Source organism: Thalassophryne amazonica, chromosome 8 (assembly GCF_902500255.1).
Source record: "Thalassophryne amazonica chromosome 8, fThaAma1.1, whole genome shotgun sequence".
Classification (NCBI taxonomy): Eukaryota; Metazoa; Chordata; class Actinopteri; order Batrachoidiformes; family Batrachoididae; genus Thalassophryne; species Thalassophryne amazonica.
The window spans coordinates 18,130,679-18,151,079 of NC_047110.1; positions in this window are offsets into that span (position 1 = coordinate 18,130,679).

The window sequence follows — 20,401 nt, forward strand, 5'->3', positions numbered from 1 at the left end:
TGTCCAACCTTGGAGCAAAAATAAACATTTTTACTTGGTACAAAGAAATGATTTTAATCTGTGTAGCTAGTTTCCCCCTCTATGAATTTTTTTTTTGTAAATAACTCATCAGTTTAACATCTTGTAAGCCACAAAATGATGAATAATTAGGTCACTTTGAATGACAGGCAGTGTGTGCCGCTGAGCTAAGTCCAGAGCTCCGCTACCAGAGGCCGCTAGCCCTGCCTGCTAGCTGTTGTGGACTGACCATGTCTGTCCTTTCTAGGCATTTCATTACAAATCTGTAATAATATGGCTTGTTGTGTGGTTAATTGTCCTAAACGAAAGAAGTCTGTGCTCCAGTATTTCCATTGAGTAAATTTCCATGTTATTTAATTTTGTTTGTTAACAAATTAACACTTGTAGCAGCTATCGGCAGCTAGATGACTTCATGCCCAGTTAATCCATTACTACTGAGGAAATAAGGTGGTCATAATTTTTAATACCAACAAGACACCTGTCATGAAAACCACCACCCAGTCCCCCAAAATATGTTTTAATAAGAGCAATCTGAGATTTCTGATGTTTGCCAAGGGTTGATGAGAACTCCAAATAACAGATATGTGATTCAGTCATGACCGAGACGTTACCTGGATCCAGAGTCCACAACACAATGCAATAACTGCATACTGATCCAGAATGGTCCGACTGATCAAGTGTTGCAATCTGATATTTAATTCACAAGCTGAAACAAAATAGTGTCTTTCTGATCTTGGTTTTACATCATGATATCATATCCGTGAAGTAGTTTTGACGTAATCGTTAAGAGTCTACAAAGTGAAATCCTGATCCAGAATACAGATCACTTCCAAAATGTAATGGAGTCTTCCAAGGCCTAATACCAATGTGTGGTGAAAATTTGGTGACATTCCGTTAATTAGTTTTGACGTAATCCTCAAAATCTGCAAAAATGCTGCAAGTTTGGTGAGAATCTGTGAAGTATAGTTCTGACATAATCCTTAAAAGCCTATATAAAGTGAAATCTTGATCCAGAATCTGGATCCGGATCCACATTACCTCCAAAATTTAATAGAGTCTTCCATGGCCTAATATCTATCTGGTGGAAATTTTGTCAATTGCATGGATTTTGATGGAATTTTGTCAAAATCTGTGCAATAGTTTTGACGTAATCCTGCTAACAGAGAAAAATAAATAAACACAGATGATTTTAATACGTCCTTGGTGGATGTAATGTTAGCCTGTTGGCACTTAACTTCTTTGGTAATTCTGAGACCAGAGCATGATCAGATTTCATTTGTCCTGCCCAGGTCATGCAGGGTCTTGCGGTGCTCCACCACTTCATCCATTTATGGATTAGCCGGGACATAGAGGGAGTAAGCATTGCTAACATTATGATACCGTATTTGCCGAATTGAGGTTTCAGTTCCCCTACTACGTTAAGTGAAAAATACGTTAATATCTGCAATCATTGATGCAACCCCATGCAGAGTCAATTGAGAGTCTATTGCAACCCACAGGATCAAGTAGAGAGTGAGTTGAGACATGAGAATTTATCAAGACCGATCATGAGACCCATGTATCGGTTAACTCAGGGGTGGCATTGGATTCAGGTGTGTTGGAGCAGGGAGACAACTAAGAGTGTCAGGAATGTGGCTCTCGAGGACCGAACTTGGCCACCCCTGGGTTAACTGGTTGCACAACTTGTGTGAGTGTTTTAAACAGTTCAGTACACTCACACACCTGATGGAGACCGATGGAGAATGCCAGCGACCAACAGGGATCCTTTCCCGACCATGGAGACCCCATTGTGACCAGCCTGCAAACCCCAGTGGGAGTCAGTGAGGGTGACGGCGAGCAGAGGATGTTTTCAGTTGCAACTCTGTTGTGGACTCGTCATAAACGGGGTATTACAACACTGTTTGTTCCAGAGTAATATATATAAGATGTGTGAAATTTGGTTTGCGTTCATGAAGTTCCACGCAGGTTGAAGGTAGCAGACACTGAATATTTGTCATATTTGTTTTAGCGAGTGTTCAGGGGTCTCATGCATGCAGCCTCTTAGAGATGTTATGAAAGGCATAAACATTAACATTTTGGTATTGCAATGTTCATTTACAATTATCATGTGGTTTCTCCATGCTGTTTTGAATGCAGCACCTCTCTGGTGCTCAAGGGATTATGGAATACGTCAGTAGGGTAAATGGGTGACACCACAGTGTGTGTGTGTGTATATATATATATATACACACACACACACACACACACACACACACACACACACACACACACACACACACACACACACACACACACACACACACATATACATACACAGTCTATAGTAAAAATATATTAAATATATTTTTATTAGCTACAACTTTTATTTCATTGTTCATTTTGTGTTTAATTAAAGTTCATGGTCCTCTGCTGCACTATTGCATGTCCTTGCACAGGGTGTATGTGCCAGTGCTGGACCACAGACCAGGTTTTGCTGGTCTATGGTGCAAACACTTTGTTTTAACAGAAGATATGAACACACCAGCTCTGCACCTGTCCATAACTCAGTGGTTGACCATCATGCACACGTACTTGCTATTTAAACCAGGTGGGTGCTGGGCTTGAAAATGACAACTTGTTTTGGGTGTAAATGAGCATTGACACTAGCGCTGCGCTGTGCATCGCTTTGTGCCAGATGGAAGATTGGGCCCTTTCTGGGATTATTTGCGCTTGTCTTCATTGGTCAGTATAATCAGGGACAGATGATGCACAGTGCAATTCAGTTCAATTTAATTTATTTATATATTGCCAAATCACAACATAGGTCACTGCAAGGAGCTTCACATTGGTAAGTTCTAACCACACCAACCCCCCGAGCAAGCACATAGATGAGAGTGGTAAGGAAAAACTCCCTCTTGCATTTATTTATTTATTTTTTTTTTTGAGGAAGAAACCTCAGGCAGATCAGTCTCAGAGGGGTGACCCACTGCTTGGGCCATTCTAACAATTATATTCCACCTGTATTCTTTGTTTTTTGTTGTTTTTATAAGCTTAAAACACAAGATTTGGAAGCCTTGACAGATACAGTATGTGGTAGGCATGATTACATAAGCAAACAAAACAAACATGCTTTTTTGTATTGATATGGCGCATCAAAGTTCCCTAAATATTAATCACTTTATCTTCACTGTATGCCCTCTTAATTTGGAGACATACAAGATGATTGTATTTCTTGTTATTAAGTTATCGTGTTAACAATATGAATGGGATGGAGTGGTTTATCTTTGTAGTTGCTCACTGTATTTTACAGAATGCATGCTTTGGCTTTTCCAAAGCTGAGGAACGTGGTGAAAAAAAAAAAAAAATTACTGCCCACCTGAACAAAGTATTGCCAGGAGATAGACTCAAGAGCACTGTCCGTTTGTCCATCTGCCCATCCACCCAAACATTTATAATGACATCGTCAAGGCCCATGGGTCAAACTAATCAAATTTGGCACATGGGTGTTCCCAGTGAGGGGAAGGAATACCATAGCAACAGTGAGCTTATTTGCATATTAACTAAGTCAGTGAGTACAAACACACACATTATATATATATATATATATATACACTCAACAAAAATATAAATGCAACACTTTTGGTTTTGCTCCCATTTTGTATGAGATGAACTCAAAGATCTAAATCTTTTTCCACATACACAATATCACCATTTCTCTCAAATATTGTTCACAAACCAGTCTAAATCTGTGATAGTGAGCACTTCTCCTTTGCTGAGATAATCCATCCCACCTCACAGGTGTGCCATATCAAGATGCTGATTAGACACCATGATTAGTGCACAGGTGTGCCTTAGACTGCCCACAATAAAAGGCCACTCTGAAAGGTGCAGTTTTATCACACAGCACAATGCCACAGATGTCGCAAGATTTGAGGGAGTGTGCAATTGGCATGCTGACAGCAGGAATGTCAACCAGAGTTGTTGCTCGTGTATTGAATGTTCATTTCTCTACCATAAGCCGTCTCCAAAGGCGTTTCAGAGAATTTGGCAGTACATCCAACCAGCCTCACAACCGCAGACCACGTGTAACCACACCAGCCCAGGACCTCCACATCCAGCATGTTGACCTCCAAGATCGTCTGAGACCAGCCACTCGGACAGCTGCTGAAACAATTGGGTTGCATAACCAAAGAATTTCTGCACAAACTGTCAGAAACCGTCTCAAGGAAGCTCATCTGCATGCTCGTCATCCTCATCGGGGTCCCGACCTGACTCCAGTTTGTCGTCGTAACCTACTTGAGTGGGCAAATGCTCACATTCGCTGGCGTTTGACACGTTGGAGAGGTGTTCTCTTCATGGATGAATCCCGGTTCACAATGTTCAGGGCAGATGGCAGACAGCGTGTGTGGCGTCGTGTGGGTGAGCGGTTTTCTGATGTCAACTGCATGAGGCAAATGGTGGTCACACCAGATACTGACTGGTATCCCCCCCCCCCCCAATAAAACAAAACTGCACCTTTCAGAGTGGCCTTTTATTATGGGCAGTCTAAGGCACACCTGTGCACTAATCATGGTGTCTAATCAGCATCTTGATATGGCACACCTGTGAGGTGGGATGGATTATCTCAGCAAAGGAGAAGTGCTCACTATCACAGATTTAGACTGGTTTGTGAACAATATTTGAGGGAAATGGTGATATTGTGTATGTGGAAAAAGATTTAGATCTTTGAGTTCATCTCATACAAAATGGGAGCAAGACCAAAAGTGTTGCGTTTATATTTTTGTTGAGTGTATATAGGCTCATAGAGTCCTAGCTTGATGAACTTTTGTCTATAATGCACAGAGCAAGTACATTTGGTGTGTGTCCAGTAATGTGCTGCTATTTATATGGTGTTTAATCTGAGGGAAATATACAGCCAGGTCCATAAGTTGTTGGACAGTGACCCAATTTTTGCATTTTGTCTGTACAACACCATAATAGAGTTGAAATGAATCAATCAAGATGTGCTTGTAGTGTAGACTTTTAACTTTAATTCAGGGGGTTTCACAAAGATATCACATTAACCATTCAAACACTAACATTAACCATTTAGATTCACCATTTTATAGCCATATTTATATAGTTGCCTCCTTTTCAGTGGAACATGTAATTGGACAAACAAGGGGTGGTGACCAAGCGGTTAAGTGCACTTGTTCCTAGTGCACCCCTGCCCATTCTTCAATATGGAGTTGCGTCAGGAAGGGCTTAAACTTGTGCCAAATCAATGTGTAGATTTATATCGGATCTGCTGTGGTGACCTCGAGTGAAACAAGGGAGCAAACAAAGGGACTTACACAAAATCATCACTTTCACAGCCAGGAAATTCCATCAAAAATGGTACATGACCAGGCAAAAAGTATTTTCAGCTATGCATTCTGACAAGGGTGCAACTTATTTATGAAACCCCCAACTTTACAATAAAAGGTGAATTCATGAGGAAATAACCCTCTCCCACATGAATTTCAACTGTTAAGTGATTAGTTAAATTGGTTGGTCAGATTTTAACATTTGATTTTTATGGTTTGACATATATGTTCTTATTACATGTATCTCTCAAATGGTTGGGCATGTAGAGGGAGTGAAAACAGTTTCCCCAGATTTCCTAAAACCTTTTAAACCCAGAAATGCATAAAAGGGTGCAATTTGATGTGAAATCATGAATAATTATATTGTTTCATATTTTCCTAAACAAATCAGTAAAAGTTTTCAGAAAAGTCTTTTTATCTGCAAGTCACATTAATGAATCAGATGTAATGTCTGTCACATTGATTTTTTTTTTTCACAACCCTGAAGCCAGCGCTGCCAAGTGCCTCACTATTTGTTCTCTACAGCAGTTAGTGAGCCGACTCCCCCTACATATACCTGGAATTCACAATCATGAATCATTCCTAGTTTTCAGAGAATTTTGAAATTAAATTTGTGGTCATTTTCATGTGTCTTTTCTTGTAATGCCCATCATACTCATAAAAAACAGAAGTGTTACTGGATATCTTTTCTTTCCTGTCTAAATACTTCAAGACCTTAATGAATGCCCACACACAAGATGTGGGACTTATGGCTTCAACTTTTAGTGTGAGACTTGTTGTGTGGGCCGCTGAAGAGGAGGTACTGCTGGCCCACCACCACCAGAGGGCGCCCTGCTTGGAGTGTGGGCTCCAAGCACGAGAGGGCGCCAGACCTAGAAGAAGTGACAGCTGTCATTCATCCCCTGCACCAGCTGTCACTCGTTCATCATCATCACCACCATAAAAGCCGGACTGCAACTCCACCTCCTCGCCGAGAAATCGACTACCATTCCTGAGGTAATCCTTCTCTGCAGTATTTGGATTAATCCACGTTTTGATCTCTGTTTGCAGCCGTTTATTCCTGTGGGACAGTTTTGTTGGAGCAGCGTATTGTGGGAACCGCGACGTCTTCGCCTCCCACTCCCTCCAGATAAGTGACTGACAGGAGCTGCTTAAGTGTATGATTGGAGGTGGAGGTGCTCCCTCCCATCAGTGTTGGACTGTGTATTACTGAGTGTGCGGACTCACACTCACACATCCTGTTTTTTTGCTCTCTGCCAGCAGTACCAGGGTCGACAGCCGGGGACAGAGGCCACCTGGGGATTCGGGACTTGGCGGCTCCGGTGTTCTTCAGGCTGTTGGTGGTGGAAGCCGTGTGGAGTACGGCTTCTCTCTCGTCGGGGGGGTCTCCTATCTTCGAGCCTGCCACACGTCACCTGGTGCTAATTGACTGTGCATATTTTCTGTATCTTTTCGTTGTGTAGTGTCACAACATTAAATTGTTACCTTTTGGTTTATTCATTGTCCGTTCATTTGCGCCCCCTGTTGTGGGTCCGTGCTACGACACCTTCCCAACAAGACTGGCTGAAATGACTCAGACGCCTTACAAATGTAAGGGCCCCTTCACACCTAGCACAAATGAACACCAATGAAACCAAATGGTGGGAAAAAACCCACAATTCGTGCCACATTTGGGAAGGATCAAAAAATGCACAGTTGAAACATTGGACAGCATTCTAAGAGCAGCCTAAACAGTTGGGAACAGTCACATGGCCAGCCTGAATGTAGAGCACTTGCATTTGAGGTGGAAAAATGTAGTACGGTAGTCGAGGTGGACTTTAACTGCAGTCCGACTGTGTTCCAAATATTCTCACGACCTCAAAACAGCATTCAAAACAATCTGATCATGTTCAGTGGTGAATTCGTAGCGGCCACGTCATATCCGGCCAGAAGGGCCCTCCTCTGCAGCGCAGTTGTCATCACCACAACATCATTACAAATGCCATCATTCACTGGCGACACAATATGGATTCTGAGGAACATATCATGTGTACAGATTCATATATGTGAGATAGGACTACATCCATCGCACGCGCTCTCCCTGTCTCTTTCTCTCCCTCTCCAGGTTATCAGCTGTTTAGCAGACAGCCGGGCGTCCCACTGTCCAGATGGGCTCAAACATGTGCACTGAAGCAATCAGATGATGTGGACCCACGCAGGAGCACCGCAACGTCATATAGAATAATTATTTCATAGTGGACATCTGTTCTACAATCATGGTGGATGTCACCATCCCACTTTGCACCCATGTTATGTGGATGACATAACAGCTGATGGCTGGGTGTGGCAGGTGGTCGCTATGCAGTGGGAAGGGCGTCTGGAGCCGCTCCAAAGGTGATTACTTACTGTATTTACATTGTAGTGCCTTGGTAAATGGCTGCATCATTAGGCCTTCTAATGGTTTGGAAGATGTATCGTCATTATATATTTATTACAGCTGTGAGACTGCATCCACAAGCACTGCGCATCAGCGTGTCACGGAGACGTGCTGATGCACAGCGCAGTCATCTGGACGGGATCTAACAGCCATGAGAACATGATATTACAGATACATCCTCTGACACATGAGGTGGACTAACAATGGATCTGTGATATCATGCTAATTCTGGAGGTTACACCACGTCCAGCTGCACATACTGCTCTGTTGCTGAGGGACACACTGACCTGCAGTGACACACAGTGTTTTTGGTTTGATTGTATAATGTTCATGTCTAGTTCAAAAAATGAATGTGTGTCACAGACATTGCACATTACAATATTTCCTTTGCGTGAATGGAATGCACGGGGATGCAGTGCGGGACATCATGGCAGGATGAGATGTGTCTGCCCATGACGGATTTTCCTCGGACATGATCAGACTGTTCTGAATGCTGTTTTAACGCCGTGGATATATTTAGAACGCAGTCAAATTTCTGTTGGAGTCCACCCCCAACTGTAATCTGCTCCTGGTGTGTAGTGAGCGCCTTGTATGGCAGCACCCTCACATCGGGGTGTATGTGAGGCATTATTTCTAAAGGTCACCTGCACCTGCACCTGCATCACATGCTAGCGCTATGTAAATGCAGTCCATTTACCATTTTATTTACTTCGACTGCCGTATGATATTTTTCCACCTCGACTGCCTGTCCATGGCAAATTCCCCTCAAATGCGATCAGACTGTTTCGAATGCTGTTTTGAATCCGAGATAATATTTAGAATGCAGTCAGATTGCAGTCAGAGTCCACCTCAACTGCCGTATGATATTTTTCCACCTCGACTGCACCTCAACTGTTTTGGACATGAGCTACACATTCGGGCCGGCCACACGAACTTGTCTGGCTGTTTGTAATGCAGCTTGAATTTGCCCAACTGTGGCTCAGGTCCTCATTTGTATGGCATTCGGCTTCATTCGTGCGCGTGTGTGAAGGCCCCTTAATGTCCGTCACAGTGGAATTGCCCAGCTAGTTTCCTTGAGACAAGCTGGGGATGGACTTCACTTAGATCAATAATTAAGAAACACAAATAGCATGGTAAAGATGGTAAATCTGTCTGGAGTAGGCAGATCTCAAATACTGAGTGACAGGGCATGAAGGAGAATCATGAGGGAAGCCACCAAGACACCAAAGACAGGTCTGAAGGGGTTATAGCAGACCTGGGCAAACTGCGGCCCGGGGGCCACATGTGGCCCTTTGCATGTCTCTGTCTGGCCCTCATGAGGTCTGTGATTATTATTACATATATTAAAAATGTCAAGCTTGTGTGTTGCAAATCATTAGAGAGGTTTATTTAGGTATATTTAAATATTTACATATTATTACAATAATAAAAATTACCTATAAAAGCTATTAAATAGGTAATTTTTTGTAAAATTTGTAATGGGAGACAGCCGAGTTATCGATGGTGTGGCCCTCAGACATAATTCAGGTTCCCTATGTGGCCCCTTGTAAAAATTAATTGCCCACCCCTGGGTTATAGGCATCTCCATCTGTGATTGAAGAAACTGTGTATTGTGCAAATTTTGACTGTTGCGTCAGCAGTCACAACCTCATGGTGAAATAAAAAAAGGACTGAAAGTTAGCTGAACTAAATTTAGCAGAAGCCAACTGGTCCACTGATGGTTTTCATAGTTAGCTGAAAAACAAATCCGCTAACAAAAAAGTTAGCTTCGCTAATTAGCGGTTATCAGAACTGTGCTCACCACTGACTGTATCATCTGTATGGGGATGCAACTGGAGACAGTAAAATGGTGAAGGAAGAAGGCTGTTGCATGAAATTCAGGGAGGAGGTGAAACAGACACTGGTTGGAGGTGAAGTGATGCTGGACAATTGGACAAATATTACAGAAGTAAAGAGGGAGAAAACTAGGAAGGTGCTGGGTTTGGCATCTGCAGAGAAAGAGGAAGAATTGGGAAAGTCAGAGAGATGAGGAAAGTAGACAGGAATACAAGGGGATGCAGCATAAGGTGAAATGAGATGTGGCAAAGGCTAAGAAAAAGCTGTATGTTGAGTTGTATGTGAAGTTAAACACTAAAAAAGGAGATAAGGACTTGTACTGATTGTCCAGACAGATGTATTGAGCTGGAAAAGCTGTGCAGCAGGTTAGAGTGATAAAAGATGCAGGTGGTAATGTGCTGACAAACAAGGACAGCATGTTCAAAAGGTGGAGGGAGTACTTTGAGAAGGTGACGACTGAAGAAAATTAGATAAAGAGAAAGTAAATCAGGAAGTATTGTAATTTAAGTCCCATGGCTTTTTTTTATTTCTTCAGATTACATTTAAAAAATAATTCAATATTTTTAGATCATTGTAAACTTTATGGTATAATTGAAGATTAAAAGAGGTTTTTATTAATACATTTTTAATATACTCTCTTGGCCCAGCTGCAGCGCCTTCAAGGCTCACTAGGGTACAGTGACCCACACTTTGGGAATCGCTGCTCCATATATTTTATTTTGGACAGGTGCAGAGCGTCCATGAATATAGACTTGGAATTTTCCTTGTGGTGTTTGTGTTGAACAATTAGAGAGCTGTCCCAAAGAAGGAAATCTGAGAAGAAAAAAAAAAAAAAAAAAAAAAAAAAAAAAAAAAAAAAAAAAAATATATATATATATATATATATATATATATATATATATATATATATATATATATATATATATATATATATATCACACTGAGTCATGCAAATTAATTATTTGAGACCGAGTGATATCATTATATATGGTTCTGAGTGGCCTTGATATTTAATCAGTTTAATCCCAAATTGAACCACTTTAATCTTGACTAACACATGCTTCCACCATGTTTAAGTCATGCTGTTTCCAAACAACAACAAAAAAATCACTGTACAAACATCCTACACAGCGGGTAAAATAAGTATTGAACACGTCACTATTTTTTCCTCAGTAAATATATTTCTAAAGGTGCTGTTGACAAAGTTTCACCAGATGTCGGTAACAACCCAGTAATCCACACATACAAACAAATCAAACCATAGATGTCCATAAATAAAGTTAGGTGTAAGAAAATGGAATGCACAGGGAAAAAGTATTGAACACGCTCATTGAAATGTATTTAATACTTCATACAAAAGCCTTTGTTGCTAAAGACAGCTTCAAGATGCCTCCTGTATGGAGAAACTAGTCTCATGCACTGATCAGGTGTGATTGTGGTCCATTCTTCCACACAAACAGTCTTCAAATGGAATTGAATTAGGGAAAGTCTTGCACAAGATGGTGATGTACTCTGATTATTGTTTTCAGTCCTCTGTCAGAAATCTTGTGAGGAGCACCTGGTCATGGCCAGTTTATGGTGAAATGTTGTTCTTTCCACTTCCAGATTATAGCTCCAACAGTACTCACTGGAACTTTCAGAAGTTTAGAAATCCTTCTGTAACCAACATCAGTATATTTTGCAACAATAAGGCTGTGAAGATCTTGAGAAAGCTCTTTGCTTTTACCCATCATGAGATGTTTCTTGCGTGACACCTTCGTAATAAGACACCTTTCATTTGGGACTCAATCAGCTGACATTAATTTGCACATACAAGGGGCAGGATTGCTTTCTAATTACTCATAGATTTCAGCTGGTGTCTTGCTTTCAAAACCTTTTTGCACCTCCCTTTCTTCATGTGTTCATTACATTTTTGCTGTGTCATTTCACATTATTACACATAACTTAATTATTGGACATCTGTGGTTTAATTTTTTGGCTTGTAACCGACATCTGGTTAAAATTTCAAGTCAATAGCACCATTACAAATATATTTACTGAGAAAAATAGTGATGTGTTCAATATTTATTTTACCTGCTGTACATAAGTGCTGGTGCCAGATTCTGAGTTTGGCCTTAGTTGACCCTCACTTGCTCCACTGTCTCAAAACCTGTGGGTTATTTTACTGGTACACAGATGGAGGGATGGACACCCCAGACAGAAAACAATAAGGTCTCATGCTTTATCAGGTCTAGATGAAAATAAACAATAATAATAATAGTAAAAACCCAAAACACAAAGGAAAAAAAGAAGAAAAAATTAGAATAACTGCATATGAAACAGCTCATGCAGCTGATCATAGAGATACTTGTTGCCAATACAAAAACAAGCAAAAAACAATTCAATTCAATTTCAGTTCAATTCAATTTATCTTATTGAAATAGTGCCAAATCACAACAAAGCTTGCTCAAGGCAGCAACAAACAAACAAATAAGGAAAATTCACAACATGTTGCTATGTTTATGCATCTGGAATATCTACTGTAATTTCTGATCAAGTACTATGAATTATTATAAAAAAATAATTTTGTCAAAACAAGGAAAATAAATCATTGTGTTATCACAAATTATCTGATTGAATACTCACATACAAATCAAAATCAGTCTGAATCATACCTAAAATTTTAATAAGAAAGTTTTCAATGCAGCTATAAATGATCTGAAAAATCTTAAATATGAGCATGACATGTATAAAACCTCAACCTGTAATTTTACATTATATAGTGAATGAAATGAAACAACCTTCACACAAAACAAAACAAAAAAGTTTGAATAGGATACAGAAATATTTGTCAGACTGCTCGTATTAGGCCTAAAAATATCAACATTAAAAACTAAATGACATTCATGGAAGTCCTCAATAATCCTCATAATTTTTAACATATGACACAAACAGGCAGAAATGTTCTGCTGTTGTACTATGGTTGCCCCCCACAGCCACAGGTTTCACCCCACTGCAGCAGTTTGGTCGACCCAATGATTTGAACATGAGGTGGCAGGTGATGGGTTCAGTTCTACTTCTGTCCTTCCAGAGAGGATTTTCAACTCGCAAAATTAACTATTTCAGTAAAAGCTCTGAAACATCTTTTTCTCTCCTTTCCTTTCAGCAGGCATGTCCAACATGGAAAAAAAAAGAAGTTAAAAACATTCCCATCTCTTACATGTACAAAAGCTAATACAGAGATCTGGATTGATTTCCACAGTTTTAATACATTAACTGAATAAATCTCATCTGATAATGTCATTCACAGTTACATTGTAAAATGCAGTAAAAAATACAAGTAAATACCAAATAGCACATTACAAAAATGCGTATTTTTAAAAAAATAAATGTAATTATAAATTTTAAATTTTAATTATAATGTAATAAATATAATTATGAAATCAAAGTAATATTTACAGGGCCAAAAATACCAAAAATATATCATTTTTAATCAGTGTACAGCTTAAGTAAAAAATTATGTTCTAAAAAAAAGAAAAAAAAAATCCAAACAAACACAACCACAAAATATTATTGTGCAGTCTGATTTAATTCTGTATGGTGAAGGCTCCATATGTAGATTTGATGTAACAAAATAAACAACACTGTAAAAATATTTCAGTCACACATTTAAGATTTTAGCTTTTGATAAAGTATTTTATCTGTTTGTCAACACTGTTGTAGGGATAATGTAATCATTTTTCTTAAATTATATTTTGCACAAAGATATTGTTGATTATGGACTGTAACAACTTTATTGTTTCTGACATTATAATTCAGGTTAATAAAGTATAATAAAGAGAAATGTAATGGTGGACATCTAAAATAAATACATACATTTCCATGATAACTGAGTTCATACAATATATGGAACCAAAAACAAACAAAAAACAACAAACAAACAAAAAAGTTTGTTGCCTGATTAACAGAAATAAGCCTGACTTATGTTCAACATCAAATGTATTCATATTAATGATCAAGATGAGTATAATTAAAAACAATTACATACATAAAATCAAGTGAAAATAGTATTTTCATGTTTAAAAAGGAAGCTTTTGCTTTCTGGAAAATGCCATTAATTCTTAATACTAATCTTGAGTCAATAGTTGGGTGTTATGGTGTAAAATATGAACACATCAAAATAAATGTGATAACATTTTGATCCTTTATTCTTAAAAATGTGAATTTCTTTCTCAGCAAAGACTGTGATATTAATTGTTCCTTTAAAAACAAATTAAACCAAGCAAAGGGGGGGCACCTTTGAAGTGTCTTAAATGTGAGGGTTTTGATTTATATATTACTTTATATAAAAAAAGTAGAATGGAGACCACAATATGTCTAAAGTTGAAACTGCAGACTTTCTTAAATGGCTACTTCAAAATCACACCTGCAAAGAAAAGGGCATAAAAGTCGTGGGTTTGAACCTGACGGCTGGCTGAGATTTTTCTTTGAGGAATTTGCATACCTTTCCCTCCACAATTAAAACCTTCCTAACTTGACAAAGATCCCAAAATGGGGCACAAAGAGGGAACTAGTCACCTTATAAATTCTCAAGCAAATCACAAGCACATTAAATTCTTTAAGGTGACAAAATCTGATTAAAATGAAGAAAGAATGTGAAGAACAAGCATGTTTGTATGTCTTATTTTACGTCTTGGAGCAGCTTTTTCTTGTGTTGAATTTTGTAGCTTTGAGTAAAATTCCAAATCAGAAGAAGGTGGGAAGACATGGAAAATGCAAAAAACAAATCAAAAACAAACAACAACAACAACAAAAAACAAAAATGAAAAAACAACCAACCCCTCACAATGACCCTTCAATTTACTTTGACTTCAGTTTCATTGCAGACCATCTGAACTGCACATATTTCATTTGTATGTGATCAACTTTATTTCATTTGTTAATATAGTTCCATTCCTGCATTTAACATGACTAGTGAGGGAAGCCACCAGGACACCCATTACTGCTGTGAGAGAATTACAGGCTTTGGTAGGTGTGAGTGGAGAAACTGGGAATGGTGCAACATTTGCCTGTTGCATCCCCATTTACAGCTTCACGTTGGAGTGGAGTATAGAGAAGGATTGGAAAACAGGAAAGCGGGTCAAATCTAAACTCAGGTTTCCCATGTTCTTTTTCAGAAAATTCTGCTCTATATTACACTTCATCATGAAGTTGTATAGCTAGTTATGCAAGGGCTAAGACATATTCAGGGACTTAGGAATGAATGAATGAATGAATTTATTCGGCGCACACACACATACTTAACAAAAAATCTCTGGTAAAACAAAAACAAAACAAAACACTCGTAGGCTATTTCCCAGTTTTGTGCGGCCAAGAGGGTGTAGGCGGAAGCAAAAGCTTATAAACACCGACCCCTTTTACCATTTGCTATACACACACACACACACACACACACACACACACACACACACACACACACATATATATATATATATATATATATATATATATATATATATATATATATATATATATGTGTGTGTGTGTGTGTGTGTGTGTACACTCATAACAACAAATGTTCATGTATTCAACCCCTGACTTGTCTCAAGAAAACCATCTCTAAAAGTGATGATTTATTCATTATATTTAGGAGAAACTGCCCCCGTGCCAACTTTCTCTGGACTGTGTTGCCTGAAATGCAGGAATTGATGTGTATTAATAAAAGAAATGACTTTGACCACAAAAACATGAAATATCTTTGCTTCATAGCGTCTACAATAAAATAGAATCAAAGTAAATGTAAGGATCATTACTTTTATTTATTTATTTATGTGCATTTTCCATCAGCGCCATGGTGGCTTAGGGGTTATGAGTGTTACCTTACAGCAAGAAGGTCATGGGGTTGCTTCCCACCTGGTCCTGTCTGTGTGGTGTTTGCATGTTCTTCCTGTGTTTGCGTGGGTTCCCCTGGGTGCTCTGACTTCCTCCCACCTCCAAAGACATGCATGTTAGGTGAACTTGGAGCTTTAAGTGTGTGTGTGTGTGTGTGTGTGTGGACTGGTGTCCTGTCGAGGGTGTACTCCACCTCTGCTGATTTCTGGCTCTATTAAAAATATTATGTTGTACAGAGTATTTTTTTTAAGTAAACTATTTACAGTTAATCACACTTGAGGATTCAAGCATCATCATCATCATCATCAAATTCTTGACTTTCTGCTTCTTCACTTCTTTAAGCAAACTGTAGACCTGAAACAGCTCATTTCGGAGTTCTGTGACATATGTCACTCTTTGATTGCCACCCATTGTCTATGCTGTATGACACGCTTCCACACGAAGGCTGACATCCAAAGTGAGAGTGGATACTTGAAAATGTGCTTTTATTTATTTATTTTTTAACTCCTCCCTCCGTGTCTGTATTTTTGGCTACAAACATTATTATGTCTTTTTTGGCAAGTTAACAAGGATCTCTGGTGATGCTTGTTAATTCAATTCAATTTATTTAATTTATATAGTGCAAAATCACTTAACTTGCTGACCCATTTAAAAGTTCAGCAATTTCACCACCGCACGTAACAGTTTTACAGTTGTGCTCAAATGTTTACATACCCTGGCAGAATTTGTGTTTTTTTGGGCCATTTTTCAGAGAATATGGATGACAACACAAAAACGTTTTTTACACTCATGGTTAGTGGTTGGGTGAAGCAATTTATTGTCAAAAAACTGTGTTTACTCTTTTTAAATCATGATGACAACAGAAACTACCCAAAAGGTTTACATACCCCAGTTCTTAATACCATGTCTTGTCCCTTTTTCACATCAGTGACATGTCTTGGACTTTATTTACATCAGTTATGAAGAAATGCAAACATTATGGAACTCTATGGTAAATCTGCATGGAGTAGACAGTTCTCAAAAATTGAATAACTGTGCAAGAAGTTGAAGAGTGAGGAAAGCCACCAAGACACCCAGACAACCCAGAGGACGTTATAAGCTTACGTGGCTGTGATTGGAGAAATTGTGAACAGTGCAAATTCTGCATTTTGTATCACCAGTTATACAGCTTCATGATGAAGTGGTATAGAGGAGGATTTTCTTAAACAGAAGACCTTAAACTTCAGCTACAAATTGCCAGAAGGTACATCTGAGATGCAAGCCTAGATTTGATCTGTTTTGGTGAAAGAATATCGTTCTGCACTACTCCACTGTGAAGCTCGGAGTGGTGATGCAAAATGTACAATTTGCATTGTACACAATTTCTCCAGTCACAGCCACATAAGCCTATAACCTCTTCTGGGTTGTCTGGGTGTCTTGGTGGCTTCCCTCACTTTTCTTCTTCTTGCACACTCAGTTTTTGAGAACTGTCTACTCCATGCAGATTTACCTTTGAGTGCCATATTGTTTGTATTGCTGTAAATAAAGTCCAAGACATATTCAGTGGCAGCTTCACCATCAGAGAACCTCGTCCACAACGACCACAAAAGACTCCAAGCTGTCATTGATGTGAAAAAGGGACAAGACATGGTATTAAGAACTAGAGTATGTAAACCTTTGATCAGGATCATTTGGGTAGTTTCTGTTGTCATGATAATTTATTAAAAAGAGTAAACACAATTGTTTGACAATAAATGGCTTCACCCAACACTAACCATAAGTGAGAAAAAAAAACAATTTTTTTTTGTGTTATCATTCCATCATTCATATTCTCTGAAAAATGGCCAAAAAAACAAACAAACAAACAAACAAAAACAAAAAAACAAAACACAATTCTGCCGGGGTATGTAAACGTTTGAGCACAACTGTAAAACTGTTTCATCCGGCACTGAAATTGCTGAACTTTTAAAGGAGTCAGTAAGTTAATAAGGATCACCAGAGACCCTTATTAACTTACTAAAAAGACATAATAATGTTTGTAGCCAAAAATACAGCAGAGACACGGAGGGAATGTAAAAACCAAAAATTCTGCCGGGGTATGTAAACGTTTGAGCACAACTGTAAAACTGTTTCATCTGGCACTGAAACTGCTGAACTTTTAAAGGAGTCAGTAAGTTAATAAGGATCACCAGAGACCCTTATTAACTTACTGAAAAAGACATAATAATGTTTGTAGCCAAAAATACAGCAGAGACACGGAGGGAATGTAAAAACCAAAAATTCTGCCGGGGTATGTAAACGTTTGAGCACAACTGTAAAACTGTTTCATCTGGCACTGAAACTGCTGAACTTTTAAAGGAGTCAGTAAGTTAATAAGGATCACCAGAGACCCTTATTAACTTACTAAAAAGACATAATAATGTTTGTAGCCAAAAATACAGCAGAGACACGGAGGGAATGTAAAAACCAAAAATTCTGCCGGGGTATGTAAACGTTTGAGCACAACTGTAAAACTGTTTCATCTGGCACTGAAACTGCTGAACTTTTAAAGGAGTCAGTAAGTTAATAAGGATCACCAGAGACCCTTATTAACTTACTGAAAAAGACATAATAATGTTTGTAGCCAAAAATACAGCAGAGACACGGAGGGAATGTAAAAACCAAAAATTCTGCCGGGGTATGTAAACGTTTGAGCACAACTGTAAAACTGTTTCATCCGGCACTGAAATTGCTGAACTTTTAAAGGAGTCAGTAAGTTAATAAGGATCACCAGAGACCCTTATTAACTTACTAAAAAGACATAATAATGTTTGTAGCCAAAAATACAGCAGAGGCACGGAGGGAATGTAAAAACCAAAAATTCTGCCGGGGTATGTAAACGTTTGAGCACAACTGTAAAACTGTTTCATCTGGCACTGAAACTGCTGAACTTTTAAAGGAGTCAGTAAGTTAATAAGGATCACCAGAGACCCTTATTAACTTACTAAAAAGACATAATAATGTTTGTAGCCAAAAATACAGCAGAGACACGGAGGGAATGTAAAAACCAAAAATTCTGCCGGGGTATGTAAACGTTTGAGCACAACTGTAAAACTGTTTCATCCGACACTGAAACTGCTGAACTTTTAAAGGAGTCAGTAAGTTAATAAGGATCACCAGAGACCCTTATTAACTTACTAAAAAGACATAATAATGTTTGTAGCCAAAAATACAGCAGAGACACGGAGGGAATGTAAAAACCAAAAATTCTGCCGGGGTATGTAAACGTTTGAGCACAACTGTAAAACTGTTTCATCTGGCACTGAAACTGCTGAACTTTTAAAGGAGTCAGTAAGTTAATAAGGATCACCAGAGACCCTTATTAACTTACTGAAAAAGACATAATAATGTTTGTAGCCAAAAATACAGCAGAGACACGGAGGGAATGTAAAAACCAAAAATTCTGCCGGGGTATGTAAACGTTTGAGCACAACTGTAAAACTGTTTCATCCGACACTGAAACTGCTGAACTTTTAAAGGAGTCAGTAAGTTAATAAGGATCACCAGAGACCCTTATTAACTTACTAAAAAGACATAATAATGTTTGTAGCCAAAAATACAGCAGAGACACGGAGGGAATGTAAAAACCAAAAATTCTGCCGGGGTATGTAAACGTTTGAGCACAACTGTAAAACTGTTTCATCCGACACTGAAACTGCTGAACTTTTAAAGGAGTCAGTAAGTTAATAAGGATCACCAGAGACCCTTATTAACTTACTGAAAAAGACATAATAATGTTTGTAGCCAAAAATACAGCAGAGACACGGAGGGAATGTAAAAACCAAAAATTCTGCCGGGGTATGTAAACGTTTGAGCACAACTGTAAAACTGTTTCATCCGGCACTGAAACTGCTGAACTTTTAAAGGAGTCAGTAAGTTAATAAGGATCACCAGAGACCCTTATTAACTTACTGAAAAAGACATAATAATGTTTGTAGCCAAAAAAACAGCAGAGACACGGAGGGAATGTAAAAACCAAAAATTCTGCCGGGGTATGTAAACGTTTGAGCACAACTGTAAAACTGTTTCATCCGACACTGAAACTGCTGAACTTTTAAAGGAGTCAGTAAGTTAATAAGGATCACCAGAGACCCTTATTAACTTACTGAAAAAGACATAATAATGTTTGTAGCCAGAAATACAGCAGAGACACGGAGGGAATGTAAAAAACCAAAAATTCTGCCGGGGTATGTAAACGTTTGAGCCCAACTGTAAAACTGTTTCATCCGGCACTGAAACTGCTGAACTTTTAAAGGAGTCAGTAAGTTAATAAGGATCACCAGAGACCCTTATTAACTTACTAAAAAGACATAATAATGTTTGTAGCCAAAAATACAGCAGAGACACGGAGGGAATGTAAAAACCAAAAATTCTGCCGGGGTATGTAAACGTTTGAGCACAACTGTAAAACTGTTTCATCCGACACTGAAACTGCTGAACTTTTAAAGGAGTCAGTAAGTTAATAAGGATCACCAGAGACCCTTATTAACTTACTAAAAAGACATAATAATGTTTGTAGCCAAAAATACAGCAGAGACACGGAGGGAATGTAAAAACCAAAAATTCTGCCGGGGTATGTAAACGTTTGAGCACAACTGTAAAACTGTTTCATCCGACACTGAAACTGCTGAACTTTTAAAGGAGTCAGTAAGTTAATAAGGATCACCAGAGACCCTTATTAACTTACTGAAAAAGACATAATAATGTTTGTAGCCAAAAATACAGCAGAGACACGGAGGGAATGTAAAAACCAAAAATTCTGCCGGGGTATGTAAACGTTTGAGCACAACTGTATGTCACTTTAGGCTGTTTTTTAATCATGCAGTATTTGCTCTTCCTGTTGACATTAAATAAAAGCTCAGTTTTTTTTAACCCATGTTTGTGTGAAAATCTAATTTTCATCACCATTTAGTAAAGT